This window comes from Chiloscyllium plagiosum, unplaced genomic scaffold, assembly GCF_037043375.1.
Source record: "Chiloscyllium plagiosum isolate Xiang-an unplaced genomic scaffold, Cpla_swu_hap1 HiC_scaffold_40, whole genome shotgun sequence".
NCBI classification, from domain to species: Eukaryota; Metazoa; Chordata; class Chondrichthyes; order Orectolobiformes; family Hemiscylliidae; genus Chiloscyllium; species Chiloscyllium plagiosum.
In genome coordinates this window covers 5,402,775-5,423,604 of record NW_028270178.1, presented here as the reverse complement: position 1 = coordinate 5,423,604, position 20,830 = coordinate 5,402,775, and positions in this window count along the sequence as shown.

Sequence of the window (20,830 nt, the reverse complement as noted above, 5' to 3'; positions counted from 1 at the left end):
GTAATCTGTCAGAGTCGCTTAGATACAGGAGTGATGCCCTGACTGTAATCTGTCAGAGTCCCTTAGACACAGGAGTGGTGCCCTGACTGTAATCTGTCAGAGTCCCTTCGATACAGGAGTGATTAACTGACTGTAATCTGTCAGAGTCCCTTAGATACAGGAGTGGTGCCCTGACTGTAATCTGTCAGCGTCCCTTAGATACAGGAGTGGTGCCCTTACTGTAATCTGTCAGAGTCCCTTAGATACAGGAGTGGTGCTCTGACTGTAATCTGTCAGAGTCCCTTAGATACAGGAGTGGTGCTCTGACTGTAATCTGTCAGAGTCCCTTAGATACCGGAGTGATGCCCTGACTGTAATCTGTCAGAGTCCCTTAGATACAGGAGAGGTGCACTGACTGTAATCTGTCAGAGTCCCTTAGATACAGGAGTGATGCCCTGACTGTAATCTGTCAGAGTCCCTTAGATACAGGAGTGGTGCCCTGACTGTAATCTGTCAGAGTCCCTTAGATACAGGAGTGGTGCCCTGACTGTAATCTGTCAGAGTCCCTTAGATACCGGAGTGGTGCCCTGACTGTAATCTGTCAGAGTCCGTTAGATACTGGAGTGATGCCCTGACTGTAATCTGTCAGAGTCCCTTAGATACAGGAGTGGTGCTCTAACTGTAATCTGTCAGAGTCCCTTAGATACAGGAGTGATGCCCTGACTGTAATCTGTCAGAGTCCCTTAGATACAGGAGTGGTGCCCTGACTGTAATCTGTCAGAGTCCGTTAGATACTGGAGTGATGCCCTGACTGTAATCTGTCAGAGTCCCTTAGATACAGGAGTGGTGCTCTAACTGTAATCTGTCAGAGTCCCTTAGATACAGGAGTGATGCCCTGACTGTAATCTGTCAGAGGCCCTTAGATACAGGAGAGGTGCACTGACTGTAATCTGTCAGAGTCCCTTAGATACAGGAGTGATGCCCTGACTCTAATCTGTCAGAGTCCCTTAGATACAGGAGTGGTGCCCTGACTGTAATCTGTCAGAGTCCCTTAGATACAGGAGTGGTGCCCTGACTGTAATCTGTCCGCGTCCCTTAGATACAGGAATGGGACCCTGACTGTAATCTGTCAGAGTCCCTTAGATACAGGAGTGGTGCCCTTACTGTAATCTGTCAGAGTCCATTAGATACAGGAGTGATGCCCTGACTGTAATCTGTCAGAGTCCCTTAGATACAGGAGTGGTGCCCTGACTGTAATCTGTCAGAGTCCCTTAGATACAGGAGTGGTGCTCTGACTGTAATCTGTCAGAGTCCCTTAGATACAGGAGTGATGCCCTGACTGTAATCTGTCAGAGTCCCTTAGATACAGGAGAGGTGCACTGACTGTAATCTGTCAGAGTCCCTTAGATACAGGAGTGATGCCCTGACTGTAATCTGTCAGATTCCCTTAGATACAGGAGTGGAGCCCTGACTGTAATCTTTCAGAGTCCGTTAGATACAGGAGTGATGCCCTGACTGTAATCTGTCAGAGTCCCTTAGATACCGGAGTGGAGCCCTGACTGTAATCTGTCAGAGTCCCTTAGATACAGGAGTGATGCCCTGATTGTAATCTGTCAGAGTACGTTAGATACAGGAGTGATGCCCTGACTGTAATCTGTCAGAGTCCCTTAGATACAGGAGTGATGCCCTGACTGTAATCTGTCAGAGTCCCTTAGATACAGGAGTGATGCCCTGACTGTAATCTGTCAGAGTCCCTTAGATACAGGAGTGGGGCCCTAACTTTAATGTGTCAGAGTCCCTTAGATACAGGAGTGGTGCCCTGACTGTAATCTGTCAGAATCCCTTAGATACAGGAGTAATGCCCTGACTGTAATCTGTCAGAGTTCCTTAGATACAGGAGTGGGGCCCTGACTGTAATCTGTCAGAGTCCGTTAGATACAGGAGTGGTGCCCTGACTGTAATCTGTCAGAGTCCCTTAGATACAGGAGTGGTGCCCTGACTGTAATCTTTCAGAGTCCCTTAGATACAGGAGTGGTGCCCTGACTGTAATCTGTCAGAGTCCGTTAGATACAGGAGTGATGCCCTGACTGTAATCTGTCAGAGTCCCTTAGATACAGGAGTGGTGCCCTGACTGTAATCTGTCAGATTCCCTTAGATACAGGAGTGGTGCCCTGACTGTAATCTGTCAGAATCCCTTAGATACCGGAGTGGGGCCCTAACTGTAATCTGTCAGAGTCCCTTAGATACAGGAGTGGTGCCCTGACTGTAATCTGTCAGAGTCCCTTAGATACAGGAGTGGTGCCCTGACTGTAATCTGTCAGAGTCCGTTAGATACAGGAGTGATGCCCTGACTGTAATCTGTCAGAGTCCCTTAGATACAGGAGTGGTGCCCTGACTGTAATCTGTCAGATTCCCTTAGATACAGGAGTGGTGCCCTGACTGTAATCTGTCAGAATCCCTTAGATACCGGAGTGGGGCCCTAACTGTAATCTGTCAGAGTCCCTTCGATACCAGAGTGGTGCCCTGACTGTAATCTGTCAGAGTCCCTTAGATACAGGAGTGATGCCCTGACTGTAATCTGTCAGATTCCCTTAGGCACAGGAGTGGTGCCCTGACTGTAATCTGTCAGACTCCCTTAGATACAGGAGTGGTGCCCTGACTGTAATCTGTCAGAGTCCGTTAGATACAGGAGTGGTGCCCTGACTGTAATCTGTCAGAGTCCCTTAGGTACAGGAGTGGTGCCCTGACTGTAATCTGTCAGAGTCCCTTAGATACAGGAGTGGTGCCCTGACTGTAATCTGTCAGAGTCCCTTAGATACAGGAGTGGTGCCCTGACTGTAATCTGCCAGAGTCCCTTAGATACTGGAGTGATGCCCTGACTGTAATCTGTCAGAGTCCCTTAGATACAGGAGTGGTGCTCTGACTGTAATCTGTCAGAGTCCCTTAGATACAGGAGTGATGCCCTGACTGTAATCTGTCAGAGTCCCTTAGATACAGGAGAGGTGCACTGACTGTAATCTGTCAGAGTCCCTTAGATACAGGAGTGATGCCCTGACTCTAATCTGTCAGAGTCCCTTAGATACAGGAGTGGTGCCCTGACTGTAATCTGTCAGAGTCCCTTAGATACAGGAGTGGTGCCCTGACTGTAATCTGTCAGCGTCCCTTAGATACAGGAGTGGTGCCCTTACTGTAATCTGTCAGAGTCCCTTAGATACAGGAGTGGTGCTCTGACTGTAATCTGTCAGAGTCCCTTAGATACAGGAGTGATGCCCTGACTGTAATCTGTCAGAGTCCCTTAGATACAGGAGAGGTGCACTGACTGTAATCTGTCAGAGTCCCTTAGATACAGGAGTGATGCCCTGACTGTAATCTGTCAGATTCCCTTAGATACAGGAGTGGTGCCCTGACTGTAATCTGTCAGAGTCCGTTAGATACAGGAGTGATGCCCTGACTGTAATCTGTCAGATTCCCTTAGATACAGGAGTGGTGCCCTGACTGTAATCTGTCAGAGTCCCTTAGATACAGGAGTGGTGCCCTGACTGTAATCTGTCAGAGTCCCTTAGATACTGGAGTGATGCCGTGACTGTAATCTGTCAGAGTCCCTTAGATACAGGAGTGGTGCTCTGACTGTAATCTGTCAGAGTCCCTTAGATACAGGAGTGATGCCCTGACTGTAATCTGTCAGAGTCCCTTAGATACAGGAGAGGTGCACTGACTGTAATCTGTCAGAGTCCCTTAGATACAGGAGAGATGCCCTGACTGTAATCTGTCAGAGTCCCTTAGATACAGGAGTGGTGCCCTGACTGTAATCTGTCAGAGTCCCTTAGATACAGGAGTGATGCCCTGACTGTAATCTGTCAGATGTCCCTTAGATACAGGAGTGGTGCCCTGACTGTAATCTGTCAGCGTCCCTTAGATACAGGAGTGGTGCCCTTACTGTAATCTGTCAGAGTCCCTTAGATACAGGAGTGGTGCTCTGACTGTAATCTGTCAGAGTCCCTTAGATACAGGAGTGATGCCCTGACTGTAATCTGTCAGAGTCCCTTAGATAAAGGAGAGGTGCACTGACTGTAATCTGTCAGAGTCCCTTAGATACAGGAGTGATGCCCTGACTGTAATCTGTCAGATTCCCTTAGATACAGGAGTGGTGCCCTGACTGTAATCTGTCAGAGTCCGTTAGATACAGGAGTGATGCCCTGACTGTAATCTGTCAGATTCACTTAGATACAGGAGTGGTGCCCTGACTGTAATCTGTCAGAGTCCCTTAGATACAGGAGTGGTGCCCTGACTGTAATCTGTCAGAGTCCCTTAGATACAGGAGTGGTGCCCTGACTGTAATCTGTCAGAGTCCGTTAGATACAGGAGTGATGCCCTGATTGTAATCTGTCAGAGTCCGTTAGATACAGGAGTGATGCCCTGACTGTAATCTGTCAGAGTCCCTTAGATACAGGAGTGGTGCCCTGACTGTAATCTGTCAGAGTCCCTTAGATACAGGAGTGGGGCCCTAACTTTAATTTGTCAGAGTCCCTTAGATACAGGAGTGGTGCCCTGACTGTAATCTGTCAGAATCCCTTAGATACAGGAGTAATGCCCTGACTGTAATCTGTCAGAGTCCCTTAGATACAGGAGTGGTGCCCTGACTGTAATCTGTCAGAGTCCCTTAGATACAGGAGTGGTGCCCTGACTGTAATCTGTCAGAGTCCCTTAGGTACAGGAGTGGTGCCCTGACTGTAATCTGTCAGAGTCCCTTAGATACAGGAGTGGTGCCTTGACTGTAATCTGTCAGAGTCCCTTAGATACAGGAGTGGTGCCCTGACTGTAATCTGTCAGAGTCCCTTAGATACAGGAGTGGTGCCCTGACTGTAATCTGTCAGAGTCCGTTAGATACAGGAGTGATGCCCTGACTGTAATCTGTCAGAGTTCCTTAGATACAGGAGTGATGCCCTGACTGTAATCTGTCAGAGTCCGTTAGATACAGGAGTGGTGCCCTGACTGTAATCTGTCAAAGTCCCTTAGATACAGGAGTGGTGCCCTGACTGTAATCTGTCAGAGTCTGTTAGATACAGGAGTGATGCCCTGACTGTAATCTGTCAGAGTCCCTTAGATACAGGAGTGGTGCCCTGACTGTAATCTGTCAGATTCCCTTAGATACAGGAGTGGTGCCCTGACTGTAATCTGTCAGAATCCCTTAGATACAGGAGTAATGCCCTGACTGTAATCTGTCAGAGTTCCTTAGATAAAGGAGTGGGGCCCTGACTGTAATCTGTCAGAGTCCGTTAGATACAGGAGTGGTGCCCTGACTGTAATCTGTCAGAGTCCCTTAGATACAGGAGTGGTGCCCTGACTGTAATCTTTCAGAGTCCCTTAGATACAGGAGTGGTGCCCTGACTGTAATCTGTCAGAGTCCGTTAGATACAGGAGTGATGCCCTGACTGTAATCTGTCAGAGTCCCTTAGATACAGGAGTGGTGCCCTGACTGTAATCTGTCAGATTCCCTTAGATACAGGAGTGGTGCCCTGACTGTAATCTGTCAGAATCCCTTAGATACCGGAGTGGGGCCCTAACTGTAATCTGTCAGAGTCCCTTAGATACAGGAGTGGTGCCCTGACTGTAATCTGTCAGAGTCCCTTAGATACAGGAGTGGTGCCCTGACTGTAATCTGTCAGAGTCCGTTAGATACAGGAGTGATGCCCTGACTGTAATCTGTCAGAGTCCCTTAGATACAGGAGTGGTGCCCTGACTGTAATCTGTCAGATTCCCTTAGATACAGGAGTGGTGCCCTGACTGTAATCTGTCAGAATCCCTTAGATACCGGAGTGGGGCCCTAACTGTAATCTGTCAGAGTCCCTTCGATACCAGAGTGGTGCCCTGACTGTAATCTGTCAGAGTCCCTTAGATACAGGAGTGATGCCCTGACTGTAATCTGTCAGATTCCCTTAGGCACAGGAGTGGTGCCCTGACTGTAATCTGTCAGACTCCCTTAGATACAGGAGTGGTGCCCTGACTGTAATCTGTCAGAGTCCGTTAGATACAGGAGTGGTGCCCTGACTGTAATCTGTCAGAGTCCCTTAGGTACAGGAGTGGTGCCCTGACTGTAATCTGTCAGAGTCCCTTAGATACAGGAGTGGTGCCCTGACTGTAATCTGTCAGAGTCCCTTAGATACAGGAGTGGTGCCCTGACTGTAATCTGCCAGAGTCCCTTAGATACTGGAGTGATGCCCTGACTGTAATCTGTCAGAGTCCCTTAGATACAGGAGTGGTGCTCTGACTGTAATCTGTCAGAGTCCCTTAGATACAGGAGTGATGCCCTGACTGTAATCTGTCAGAGTCCCTTAGATACAGGAGAGGTGCACTGACTGTAATCTGTCAGAGTCCCTTAGATACAGGAGTGATGCCCTGACTCTAATCTGTCAGAGTCCCTTAGATACAGGAGTGGTGCCCTGACTGTAATCTGTCAGAGTCCCTTAGATACAGGAGTGGTGCCCTGACTGTAATCTGTCAGCGTCCCTTAGATACAGGAGTGGTGCCCTTACTGTAATCTGTCAGAGTCCCTTAGATACAGGAGTGGTGCTCTGACTGTAATCTGTCAGAGTCCCTTAGATACAGGAGTGATGCCCTGACTGTAATCTGTCAGAGTCCCTTAGATACAGGAGAGGTGCACTGACTGTAATCTGTCAGAGTCCCTTAGATACAGGAGTGATGCCCTGACTGTAATCTGTCAGATTCCCTTAGATACAGGAGTGGTGCCCTGACTGTAATCTGTCAGAGTCCGTTAGATACAGGAGTGATGCCCTGACTGTAATCTGTCAGATTCCCTTAGATACAGGAGTGGTGCCCTGACTGTAATCTGTCAGAGTCCCTTAGATACAGGAGTGGTGCCCTTACTGTAATCTGTCAGAGTCCCTTAGATACTGGAGTGATGCCGTGACTGTAATCTGTCAGAGTCCCTTAGATACAGGAGTGGTGCTCTGACTGTAATCTGTCAGAGTCCCTTAGATACAGGAGTGATGCCCTGACTGTAATCTGTCAGAGTCCCTTAGATACAGGAGAGGTGCACTGACTGTAATCTGTCAGAGTCCCTTAGATACAGGAGAGATGCCCTGACTGTAATCTGTCAGAGTCCCTTAGATACAGGAGTGGTGCCCTGACTGTAATCTGTCAGAGTCCCTTAGATACAGGAGTGATGCCCTGACTGTAATCTGTCAGAGTCCCTTAGATACAGGAGTGGTGCCCTGACTGTAATCTGTCAGCGTCCCTTAGATACAGGAGTGGTGCCCTTACTGTAATCTGTCAGAGTCCCTTAGATACAGGAGTGGTGCTCTGACTGTAATCTGTCAGAGTCCCTTAGATACAGGAGTGATGCCCTGACTGTAATCTGTCAGAGTCCCTTAGATAAAGGAGAGGTGCACTGACTGTAATCTGTCAGAGTCCCTTAGATACAGGAGTGATGCCCTGACTGTAATCTGTCAGAGTCCCTTAGATACAGGAGTGGTGCCCTGACTGTAATCTGTCAGCGTCCCTTAGATACAGGAGTGGTGCCCTTACTGTAATCTGTCAGAGTCCCTTAGATACAGGAGTGGTGCTCTGACTGTAATCTGTCAGAGTCCCTTAGATACAGGAGTGATGCCCTGACTGTAATCTGTCAGAGTCCCTTAGATAAAGGAGAGGTGCACTGACTGTAATCTGTCAGAGTCCCTTAGATAAAGGAGTGGTGCCCTGACTGTAATCTGTCAGAGTCCCTTAGATACAGGAGTGGTGCCCTGACTGTAATCTGCCAGAGTCCCTTAGATACTGGAGTGATGCCCTGACTGTAATCTGTCAGAGTCCCTTAGATACAGGAGTGGTGCTCTGACTGTAATCTGTCAGAGTCCCTTAGATACAGGAGTGATGCCCTGACTGTAATCTGTCAGAGTCCCTTAGATACAGGAGAGGTGCACTGACTGTAATCTGTCAGAGTCCCTTAGATACAGGAGTGATGCCCTGACTCTAATCTGTCAGAGTCCCTTAGATACAGGAGTGGTGCCCTGACTGTAATCTGTCAGAGTCCGTTAGATACAGGAGTGATGCCCTGATTGTAATCTGTCAGAGTCCGTTAGATACAGGAGTGATGCCCTGACTGTAATCTGTCAGAGTCCCTTAGATACAGGAGTGGTGCCCTGACTGTAATCTGTCAGAGTCCCTTAGATACAGGAGTGGGGCCCTAACTTTAATTTGTCAGAGTCCCTTAGATACAGGAGTGGTGCCCTGACTGTAATCTGTCAGAATCCCTTAGATACAGGAGTGGTGCCCTGACTGTAATCTGTCAGAGTCCCTTAGATACAGGAGTGGTGCCCTGACTGTAATCTGTCAGAATCCCTTAGATACAGGAGTGGTGCCCTGACTGTAATCTGTCAGAGTCCCTTAGATACAGGAGTGGTGCCCTGACTGTAATCTGTCAGAGTCCCTTAGATACAGGAGTGGTGCCCTGACTGTAATCTGTCAGAGTCCCTTAGGTACAGGAGTGGTGCCCTGACTGTAATCTGTCAGAGTCCCTTAGATACAGGAGTGGTGCCTTGACTGTAATCTGTCAGAGTCCCTTAGATACAGGAGTGGTGCCCTGACTGTAATCTGTCAGAGTCCCTTAGATACAGGAGTGGTGCCCTGACTGTAATCTGTCAGAGTCCGTTAGATACAGGAGTGATGCCCTGACTGTAATCTGTCAGAGTTCCTTAGATACAGGAGTGATGCCCTGACTGTAATCTGTCAGAGTCCGTTAGATACAGGAGTGGTGCCCTGACTGTAATCTGTCAAAGTCCCTTAGATACAGGAGTGGTGCCCTGACTGTAATCTGTCAGAGTCTGTTAGATACAGGAGTGATGCCCTGACTGTAATCTGTCAGAGTCCCTTAGATACAGGAGTGGTGCCCTGACTGTAATCTGTCAGATTCCCTTAGATACAGGAGTGGTGCCCTGACTGTAATCTGTCAGAATCCCTTAGATACCGGAGTGGGGCCCTAACTGTAATCTGTCAGAGTCCCTTCGATACCAGAGTGGTGCCCTGACTGTAATCTGTCAGAGTCTCTTAGATACAGGAGAGGGGCCCTAAATGTAATCTGTCAGACTCCCTTAGATACAGGAGTGATGCCCTGACTGTAATCTGTCAGATTCCCTTAGGTACAGGAGTGGTGCCCTGACTGTAATCTGTCAGACTCCCTTAGATACAGGAGTGGTGCCCTGACTGTAATCTGTCAGAGTTCCTTAGATACAGGAGTGGTGCCCTGACTGTAATCTGTCAGAGTCCCTTAGGTACAGGAGTGGTGCCCTGACTGTAATCTGTCAGAGTCCCTTAGATACAGGAGTGGTGCCCTGACTGTAATCTGTCAGAGTCCCTTAGATACAGGAGTGGTGCCCTGACTGTAATCTGTCAGAGTCCCTTAGATACTGGAGTGATGCCCTGACTGTAATCTGTCAGAGTCCCTTAGATACAGGAGTGGTGCTCTGACTGTAATCTGTCAGAGTCCCTTAGATACAGGAGTGATGCCCTGACTGTAATCTGTCAGAGTCCCTTAGATACAGGAGTGGTGCTCTGACTGTAATCTGTCAGAGTCCCTTAGATACAGGAGTGATGCCCTGACTGTAATCTGTCAGAGTCCCTTAGATACAGGAGTGGTGCCCTGACTGTAATCTGTCAGAGTCCCTTAGATACTGGAGTGATGCCCTGACTGTAATCTGTCAGAGTCCCTTAGATACAGGAGTGATGCCCTGACTGTAATCTATCAGAGTCCCTTAGATACAGGAGAGGTGCACTGACTGTAATCTGTCAGAGTCCCTTAGATACAGGAGTGGAGCCCTGACTGTAATCTGTCAGAGTCCCTTAGATACAGGAGTGGTGCCCTGACTGTAATCTGTCAGAGTCCGTTAGATACAGGAGTGATGCCCTGATTGTAATCTGTCAGAGTCCGTTAGATACAGGAGTGGTGCCCTGACTGTAATCTGTCAGAGTCCGTTAGATACAGGAGTGATGCCCTGATTGTAATCTGTCAGAGTCCGTTAGATACAGGAGTGGTGCCCTGACTGTAATCTGTCAGAGTCCCTCAGATACAGGAGTGGTGCCCTGACTGTAATCTGTCAGAGTCCCTTAGATACAGGAGTGGTGCCCTGACTGTAATCTGTCAGAGTCCCTTAGATACAGGAGTGGTGCCCTGACTGTAATCTGTCAGAGTCCGTTAGATACAGGAGTGGGGCCCTGACTGTAATCTGTCAGAGTCCCTTAGATACAGGAGTGGCGCCCTGACTGTAATCTGTCAGAGTCCGGTAGATACAGGAGTGATGCCCTGACTGTAATCAGTCAGAGTTCCTTAGATACAGGAGTGGGGCCCTAACTTTAATGTGTCAGAGTCCCTTAGATACAGGAGTGGTGCCCTGACTGTAATCTGTCAGCGTCCCTTAGATACAGGAGTGGTGCCCTGACTGTAATCTGTCAGAATCCCTTAGATACAGGAGTAATGCCCTGATTGTAATCTGTCAGAGTCCGTTAGATACAGAAGTGGTGCCCTGACTGTAATCTGTCAGAGTTCCTTAGATACAGGAGTGGTGCCCTGACTGTAATCTGTCAGAATCCCTTAGATACCGGAGTGATGCCCTGACTGTAATCTGTCAGAGTCCCTTAGAACAGGAGTGGTGCCCTGACTGTAATCTGTCAGAGTTCCTTAGATACAGGAGTGGTGCCCTGACTGTAATCTGTCAGAGTCCCTTAGATACAGGAGTGGTGCCCTGACTGTAATCTGTCAGAGTCCGTTAGATACAGGAGTGGTGCCCTGACTGTAATCTGTCAGAGTCCCTTAGATACAGGAGTGGTGCCCTGACTGTAATCTGTCAGAGTCCCTTAGATACTGGAGTGATGCCCTGAATGTAATCTGTCAGAGTCCCTTAGATACAGGAGTGGTGCCCTGACTGTAATCTGTCAGAGTCCCTTAGATACAGGAGAGGTGCACTGACTGTAATCTGTCAGAGTCCCTTAGATACAGGAGTGGAGCCCTGACTGTAATCTGTCAGATTCCCTTAGATACAGGAGTGCTGCCCTGACTGTAATCTGTCAGAGTCCCTTAGATACAGGAGTGGTGCCCTGACTGTAATCTGTCAGAGTCCGTTAGATACAGGAGTGATGCCCTGATTGTAATCTGTCAGAGTCCGTTAGATACAGGAGTGATGCCCTGAATGTAATCTGTCAGAGTCCGTTAGATACAGGAGTGATGCCCTGACTGTAATCTGTCAGAGTCCCTCAGATACAGGAGTGGTGCCCTGACTGTAATCTGTCAGAGTCCCTTAGATACAGGAGTGGTGCCCTGACTGTAATCTGTCAGAGTCCCTTAGATACAGGAGTGGTGCCCTGACTGTAATCTGTCAGAGTCCCTTAGATACAGGAGTGGTGCCCTGACTGTAATCTGTCAGAGTCCGTTAGATACAGGAGTGATGCCCTGACTGTAATCTGTCAGAGTCCCTTAGATACAGGAGTGGTGCCCTGACTGTAATCTGTCAGATTCCCTTAGATACAGGAGTGGTGCCCTGACTGTAATCTGTCAGAATCCCTTAGATACCGGAGTGGGGCCCTAACTGTAATCTGTCAGAGTCCCTTCGATACCAGAGTGGTGCCCTGACTGTAATCTGTCAGAGTCTCTTAGATACAGGAGTGGGGCCCTAACTGTAATCTGTCAGAGTCCCTTAGATACAGGAGTGATGCCCTGACTGTAATCTGTCAGATTCCCTTAGGTACAGGAGTGGTGCCCTGACTGTAATCTGTCAGACTCCCTTAGATACAGGAGTGGTGCCCTGACTGTAATCTGTCAGAGTTCCTTAGATACAGGAGTGGTGCCCTGACTGTAATCTGTCAGAGTCCCTTAGATACAGGAGTGGTGCCCTGACTGTAATCTGTCAGCATCCCTTAGATACAGGAGTGATGCCCTGACTGTAATCTGTCAGAGTCCCTTAGATACAGGAGTGGTGCCCTGACTGTAATCTGTCAGAGTCCCTTAGATACAGGAGTGATGCCCTGACTGTAATCTGTCAGAGTCCGTTAGATACAGAAGTGGTGCCCTGACTGTAATCTGTCAGAGTCCCTTAGATACCGGAGTGGTGCCCTGACTGTAATCTGTCAGAGTCCCTTAGATACAGGAGTGGTGCCCTGACTGTAATCTGTCAGAGTCCCTTAGATACAGGAGTGATGCCCTGACTGTAATCTGTCAGAGTCCGTTAGATACAGGAGTGGTGCCCTGACTGTAATCTGTCAGAGTCCCTTAGATACAGGAGTGGTGCCCTGACTGTAATCTGTCAGAGTCCCTTAGATACAGGAGTGATGCCCTGACTGTAATCTGTCAGAGTCCCTTAGATACCGGAGTGGTGCCCTGACTGTAATCTGTCAGAGTCCCTTAGATACAGGAGTGATGCCCTGACTGTAATCTGTCAGAGTCCCTTAGATACAGGAGTGGTGCCCTGACTGTAATCTGTCAGAGTCCCTTAGATACAGGAGTGGTGCACTGACTGTAATCTGTCAGAGTCCCTTAGATACAGGAGTGATGCCCTGACTGTAATCTGTCAGAGTCCCTTAGATACCGGAGTGGTGCCCTGACTGTAATCTGTCAGAGTCCGTTAGATACAGAAGTGGTGCCCTGACTGTAATCTGTCAGAGTCCGTTAGATACTGGAGTGGTGCCCTGACTGTAATCTGTCAGAGTCCCTTAGATACTGGAGTGGTGCCCTGACTGTAATCTGTCAGAGTCCGTTAGATACAAGAGTGGTGCCCTGACTGTAATCTGTCAGAGTCCCTTAGATACAGGAGTGGTGCCCTGACTGTAATCTGTCAGAGTCCCTTAGATACAGGAGTGGTGCCCTGACTGTAATCTGTCAGAGTCCCTTAGATACAGGAGTGGTGCCCTGACTGTAATCTGTCAGAGTCCGTTAGATACAGGAGTGGTGCCCTGACTGTAATCTGTCAGAGTCCGTTAGATACCGGAGTGGTGCCCTGACTGTAATCTGTCAGAGTCCCTTAGATACAAGAGTGATGCCCTGACTGTAATCTGTCAGAGTCCCTTAGATACAGGAGTGATGCCCTGACTGTAATCTGTCAGAGTCCGTTAGATACAGGAGTGGTGCCCTGACTGTAATCTGTCAGAGTCCCTTAGATACAAGAGTGATGCCCTGACTGTAATCTGTCAGAGTCCCTTAGATACAAGAGTGATGCCCTGACTGTAATCTGTCAGAGTCCCTTAGATACAGGAGTGGTGCCCTGACTGTAATCTGTCAGAGTCCCTTAGATACAGGAGTGGTGCCCTGACTGTAATCTGTCAGAGTCCCTTAGATACAGGAGTGGTGCCCTGACTGTAATCTGTCAGAGTCCCTTAGATACAGGAGTGGCGCCCTGACTGTAATCTGTCAGAGTTCCTTAGATACAGGAGTGGTGCCCTGACTGTAATCTGTCAGAGTCCCTTAGATACAGGAGTGGTGCCCTGACTGTAATCTGTCAGAGTCCGTTAGATACAGGAGTGGTGCCCTGACTGTAATCTGTCAGAGTCCGTTAGATACAGGAGTGGTGCCCTGACTGTAATCTGTCAGAGTCCCTTAGATACAGGAGTGGTGCCCTGACTGTAATCTGTCAGAGTCCCTTAGATACAGGAGTGGTGCCCTGACTGTAATCTGTCAGAGTCCCTTAGATACAGGAGTGGTGCCCTGACTGTAATCTGTCAGAATGCCTTAGATACAGGAGTGATGCTTTGACTGTAATCTGTCAGAGTCCCTTAGATACCGGAGTGATGCCCTGACTGTAATCTGTCAGAGTCCGTTAGATACTGGAGTGGTGCCCTGACTGTAATCTGTCAGAGTCCCTCAGATACAGGAGTGGTGCCCTGACTGTAATCTGTCAGAGTCCCTTAGATGCAGGAGTGATGCCCTGACTGTAATCTGTCAGAGTCCCTTAGATACAGGAGTGATGCTTTGACTGTAATCTGTCAGAGTCCCTTAGATACCGGAGTGATGCCCTGACTGTAATCTGTCAGAATCCCTTAGATACCGCAGTGATGCCCTGACTGTAATCTGTCAGAGTCCGTTAGATACAGGAGTGATGCCCTGACTGTAATCTGTCAGAGTCCCTTAGATACAGGAGTGGTGCCCTGACTGTAATCTGTCAGAGTCCCTTCGATACCGGAGTGATGCCCTGACTGTAATCTGTCAGAGTCCCTTAGATACCGGAGTGGGGCCCTAACTGTAATCTGTCAGAGTCCCTTCGATACCAGAGTGGTGCCCTGACTGTAATCTGTCAGAGTACCTTAGATACCGGAGTGATGCCCTGACTGTAATCTGTCCAAGTCCCTTAGATACCGGAGTGGTGCCATGACTGTAATCTGTCAGCGTCCCTTAGATACAGGAGTGATGCCCTGACTGTAACCTGTCAGAGTCCCTTAGATACAGGAGTGGTGCCCTGACTGTAATCTGTCAGAGTCCCTTAGATACAGGAGTGGTGCCCTGACTGTAATCTGTCAGAGTCCCTTAGATACAGGAGTGGTGCCCTGACTGTAATCTGTCAGAGTCCCTTAGATACAGGAGTGGTGCCCTGACTGTAATCTGTCAGCGTCCCTTAGATACAGGAGTGATGCCCTGACTGTAATCTGTCAGAGTCCCTTAGATACAGGAGTGGTGCCCTGACTGTAATCTGTCAGAGTCCGTTAGATACAGGAGTGGTGCCCTGACTGTAATCTGTCAGAGTCCCTTAGATACAGGAGTGGTGCCCTGACTGTAATCTGTCAGAGTCCCTTAGATACAGGAGTGGTGCACTGACTGTAATCTGTCAGAGTCCCTGAGATACAGGAGTGGTGCCCTGACTGTAATCTGTCAGAGTCCCTTAGATACAGGAGTGGTGCCCTGACTGTAATCTGTCAGAGTCCCTTAGATACCGGAGTGATGCCCTGACTGTAATATGTCAGAGTCCCTTAGGTACAGGAGTGATGCCCTGACTGTAATCTGTCAGAGTCCCTTAGATACAGGAGTGATGCTTTGACTGTAATCTGTCAGAGTCCCTTAGATACCGGAGTGATGCCCTGACTGTAATCTGTCAGAGTCCCTTAGATACAGGAGTGGTGCCCTGACTGTAATCTGTCAGAGTCCGTTAGATACAGGAGTGGTGCCCTGACTGTAATCTGTCAGAGTCCCTTAGATACAGGAGTGGTGCCCTGACTGTAATCTGTCAGAGTCCCTTAGATACAGGAGTGATGCACTGACTGTAATCTGTCAGAGTCCCTTAGATACAGGAGTGGTGCCCTGACTGTAATCTGTCAGAGTCCCTTAGATACAGGTGTGATGCACTGACTGTAATCTGTCAGAGTCCCTTAGATACCGGAGTGATGCCCTGACTGTAATCAGTCAGAGTCCCTTAGATACAGGAGTGGTGCCCTGACTGTAATCTGTCAGAGTCCCTTAGATACAGGAGTGATGCTCTGACTGTAATCTGTCAGAGTCCCTTAGATACAGGAGTGGTGCCCTGACTGTAATCTGTCAGAGTCCCTCAGATACAGGAGTGGTGCCCTGACTGTAATCTGTCAGAGTCCCTTAGATACAGGAGTGGTGCCCTGACTGTCATCTGTCAGAGTCCCTTAGATACAGGAGTGATGCTCTGACTGTAATCTGTCAGCGTCCCTTAGATACAGGAGTGATGCCCTGACTGTAATCTGTCAGAGTCCCTTAGATACCGGAGTGGTGCTCTGACTGTAATCTGTCAGAGTCCCTTAGATACCGGAGTGATGCCCTGACTGTAATCTGTCAGAGTCCCTTAGATACAGGAGTGGTGCCCTGACTGTAATCTGTCAGAGTCCCTTCGGTACAGGAGTGGTGCCCTGACTGTAATCTGTCAGAGTCCCTTAGATACCGGAGTGGTGCTCTGACTGTAATCAGTCATAGTCCCTTAGATACAGGAGTGATGCCCTGACTGTAATCTATCAGAGTCCCTTAGATACAGGAGTGGTGCTCTGACTGTAAACTGTCAGAGTCCCTTAGATACAGGAGTGGAGCCCTGACTGTAATCTGTCAGAGTCCCTTAGATACCGGAGTGATACCCTGACTGTAATCTGTCAGAGTCCCTTAGATACCGGAGTGATGCCCTGACTGTAATCTGTCAGAGTCCCTTAGATACAGGAGTGGTGCCCTGACTGTAATCTGTCAGAGTCCCTTAGATACAGGAGTGGTGCCCTGACTGTAATCTGTCAGAGTCCCTTAGATACAGGAGTGGTGCCCTGACTGTAATCTGTCAGAGTCCGTTAGATACAGGAGTGGCGCCCTGACTGTAATCTGTCAGAGTTCCTTAGATACAGGAGTGGTGCCCTGACTGTAATCTGTCAGAGTCCCTTAGATACAGGAGTGGTGCCCTGACTGTAATCTGTCAGAGTCCCTCAGATACAGGAGTGGTGCCCTGACTGTAATCTGTCAGAGTCCGTTAGATACAGGAGTGGTGCCCTGACTGTAATCTGTCAGAGTCCCTTAGATACAGGAGTGGTGCCCTGACTGTAATCTGTCAGAGTCCCTTAGATACAGGAGTGGTGCCCTGACTGTAATCTGTCAGAGTCCCTTAGGTACAGGAGTGATGCCCTGACTGTAATCTGTCAGAGTCCGTTAGATACAGGAGTGGTGCCCTGACTGTAATCTGTCAGAGTCCCTTAGGTACAGGAGTGATGCCCTGACTGTAATCTGTCAGAGTCCCTTAGGTACATGAGTGATGCCCTGACTGTAATCTGTCAGAGTCCCTTAGATACAGGAGTGATGCTTTGACTGTAATCTGTCAGAGTCCCTTAGATACCGGAGTGATGCCCTGACTGTAATCTGTCAGAGTCCGTTAGATACTGGAGTGGTGCCCTGACTGTAATCTGTCAGAGTCCCTCAGATACAGGAGTGGTGCCCTGACTGTAATCTGTCAGAGTCCCTAAGATGCAGGAGTGATGCCCTGACTGTAATCTGTCAGAGTCCCTTAGATACAGGAGTGATGCTTTGACTGTAATCTGTCAGAGTCCCTTAGATACCGGAGTGATGCCCTGACTGTAATCTGTCAGAATCCCTTAGATACCGCAGTGATGCCCTGACTGTAATCTGTCAGAGTCCGTTAGATACAGGAGTGATGCCCTGACTGTAATCTGTCAGAGTCCCTTAGATACAGGAGTGGTGCCCTGACTGTAATCTGTCAGAGTCCCTTAGATACCGGAGTGATGCCCTGACTGTAATCTGTCAGAGTCCCTTAGATACCGGAGTGGGGCCCTAACTGTAATCTGTCAGAGTCCCTTCGATACCAGAGTGGTGCCCTGACTGTAATCTGTCAGAGTACCTTAGATACCGGAGTGATGCCCTGACTGTAATCTGTCCAAGTCCCTTAGATACCGGAGTGGTGCCATGACTGTAATCTGTCAGCGTCCCTTAGATACAGGAGTGATGCCCTGACTGTAACCTGTCAGAGTCCCTTAGATACAGGAGTGGTGCCCTGACTGTAATCTGTCAGAGTCCCTTAGATACAGGAGTGGTGCCCTGACTGTAATCTGTCAGAGTCCCTTAGATACAGGAGTGGTGCCCTGACTGTAATCTGTCAGAGTCCCTTAGATACAGGAGTGGTGCCCTGACTGTAATCTGTCAGCGTCCCTTAGATACAGGAGTGATGCCCTGACTGTAATCTGTCAGAGTCCCTTAGATACAGGAGTGGTGCCCTGACTGTAATCTGTCAGAGTCCGTTAGATACAGGAGTGGTGCCCTGACTGTAATCTGTCAGAGTCCCTTAGATACAGGAGTGGTGCCCTGACTGTAATCTGTCAGAGTCCCTTAGATACAGGAGTGGTGCCCTGACTGTAATCTGTCAGAGTCCGTTAGATACAGGAGTGGTGCACTGACTGTAATCTGTCAGAGTCCCTGAGATACAGGAGTGGTGCCCTGACTGTAATCTGTCAGAGTCCGTTAGATACAGGAGTGGTGCACTGACTGTAATCTGTCAGAGTCCCTGAGATACAGGAGTGGTGCCCTGACTGTAATCTGTCAGAGTCCCTTAGATACAGGAGTGGTGCCCTGACTGTAATCTGTCAGAGTCCGTTAGATACAGGAGTGGTGCCCTGACTGTAATCTGTCAGAGTCCCTTAGATACAGGAGTGGTGCACTGACTGTAATCTGTCAGAGTCCCTGAGATACAGGAGTGGTGCCCTGACTGTAATCTGTCAGAGTCCCTTAGATACAGGAGTGGTGCCCTGACTGTAATCTGTCAGAGTCCCTTAGATACAGGAGTGGTGCACTGACTGTAATCTGTCAGAGTCCCTGAGATACAGGAGTGGAGCCCTGACTGTAATCTGTCAGAGTCCCTTAGATACAGGAGTGGTGCCCTGACTGTAATCTGTCAGAGTCCCTTAGATACCGGAGTGATGCCCTGACTGTAATATGTCAGAGTCCCTTAGGTACAGGAGTGATGCCCTGATTGTAATCTGTCAGAGTCCCTTAGATACAGGAGTGATGCTTTGACTGTAATCTGTCAGAGTCCCTTAGATACCGGAGTGATGCCCTGACTGTAATCTGTCAGAGTCCCTTAGATACAGGAGTGGTGCCCTGACTGTAATCTGTCAGAGTCCGTTAGATACAGGAGTGGTGCCCTGACTGTAATCTGTCAGAGTCCCTTAGATACAGGAGTGGTGCCCTGACTGTAATCTGTCAGAGTCCCTTAGATACAGGAGTGATGCACTGACTGTAATCTGTCAGAGTCCCTTAGATACAGGAGTGGTGCCCTGACTGTAATCTGTCAGATTCACTTAGATACAGGTGTGATGCACTGACTGTAATCTGTCAGAGTCCCTTAGATACCGGAGTGATGCCCTGACTGTAATCAGTCAGAGTCCCTTAGATACAGGAGTGGTGCCCTGACTGTAATCTGTCAGAGTCCCTTAGATACAGGAGTGATGCTCTGACTGTAATCTGTCAGAGTCCCTTAGATACAGGAGTGGTGCCCTGACTGTAATCTGTCAGAGTCCCTCAGATACAGGAGTGGTGCCCTGACTGTAATCTGTCAGAGTCCCTTAGATACAGGAGTGGTGCCCTGACTGTCATCTGTCAGAGTCCCTTAGATACAGGAGTGATGCCCTGACTGTAATCTGTCAGCGTCCCTTAGATACTGGAGTGATGCCCTGACTGTAATCTGTCAGAGTCCCTTAGATACCGGAGTGGTGCTCTGACTGTAATCTGTCAGAGTCCCTTAGATACCGGAGTGATGCCCTGACTGTAAACTGTCAGAGTCCCTTAGATACAGGAGTGGTGCCCTGACTGTAATCTGTCAGAGTCCCTTCGGTACAGGAGTGGTGCCCTGACTGTAATCTGTCAGAGTCCCTTAGATACCGGAGTGGTGCTCTGACTGTAATCAGTCATAGTCCCTTAGATACAGGAGTGATGCCCTGACTGTAATCTATCAGAGTCCCTTAGATACAGGAGTGGTGCTCTGACTGTAATCTGTCAGAGTCCCTTAGATACAGGAGTGGAGCCCTGACTGTAATCTGTCAGAGTCCCTTAGATACCGGAGTGATACCCTGACTGTAATCTGGCAGAGTCCCTTAGATACCGGAGTGATGCCCTGACTGTAATCTGTCAGAGTCTCTTAGATACCGGAGTGATGCCCTGACTGTAATCTGTCAGAGTCCCTTAGATACAGGAGTGGTGCCCTGACTGTAATATGTCAGAGTCCCTTAGATACAAGAGTGATGCCCTGACTGTAATCTGTCAGAGTCCGTTAGATACAGGAGTGGTGCCCTGACTGTAATCTGTCAGAGTCCCTTAGATACAGAAGTGGTGCCCTGACTGTAATCTGTCAGAGTCCGTTAGATACAGGAGTGATGCCCTGACTGTAATCTGTCAGAGTCCCTTAGATACAGGAGTGGTGCCCTGACTGTAATCTGTCAGAGTCCCTTAGATACAGGAGTGATGCCCTGACTGTAATCTGTCAGAGTCCCTTAGGTACAGGAGTGATGCCCTGACTGTAATCTGTCAGAATGCCTTAGATACAGGAGTGATGCTTTGACTGTAATCTGTCAGAGTCCGTTAGATACAGGAGTGATGCCCTGACTGTAATCTGTCAGAATGCCTTAGATACAGGAGTGGTGCCCTGACTGTAATCTGTCAGAGTCCCTCAGATACAGGAGTGGTGCCCTGACTGTAATCTGTCAGAGTCCCTTAGATACAGGAGTGGTGCCCTGACTGTCATCTGTCAGAGTCCCTTAGATACAGGAGTGGTGCCCTGACTGTAATCTGTCAGCGTCCCTTAGATACAGGAGTGATGCCCTGACTGTAATCTGTCAGAGTCCCTTAGATACAGGAGTGGTGCCCTGACTGTAATCTGTCAGAGTCCCTTAGATACAGGAGTGATGCCCTGACTGTAATCTGTCAGAGTCCCTTAGATACAGGAGTGGTGCCCTGACTGTAATCTGTCAGAGTCCCTTAGATACAGGAGTGGTGCCCTGACTGTAATCTGTCAGAGTCCCTTAGGTACAGGAGTGATGCCCTGACTGTAATCTGTCAGAGTCCCTTAGATACATGAGTGATGCCCTGACTGTAATCTGTCAGAATGCCTTAGATACAGGAGTGATGCTTTGACTGTAATCTGTCAGAGTCCCTTAGATACCGGAGTGATGCCCTGACTGTAATCTGTCAGAGTCCGTTAGATACTGGAGTGGTGCCCTGACTGTAATCTGTCAGAGTCCCTCAGATACAGGAGTGGTGCCCTGACTGTAATCTGTCAGATTCCCTTAGATGCAGGAGTGATGCCCTGACTGTAATCTGTCAGAGTCCCTTAGATACAGGAGTGATGCTTTGACTGTAATCTGTCAGAGTCCC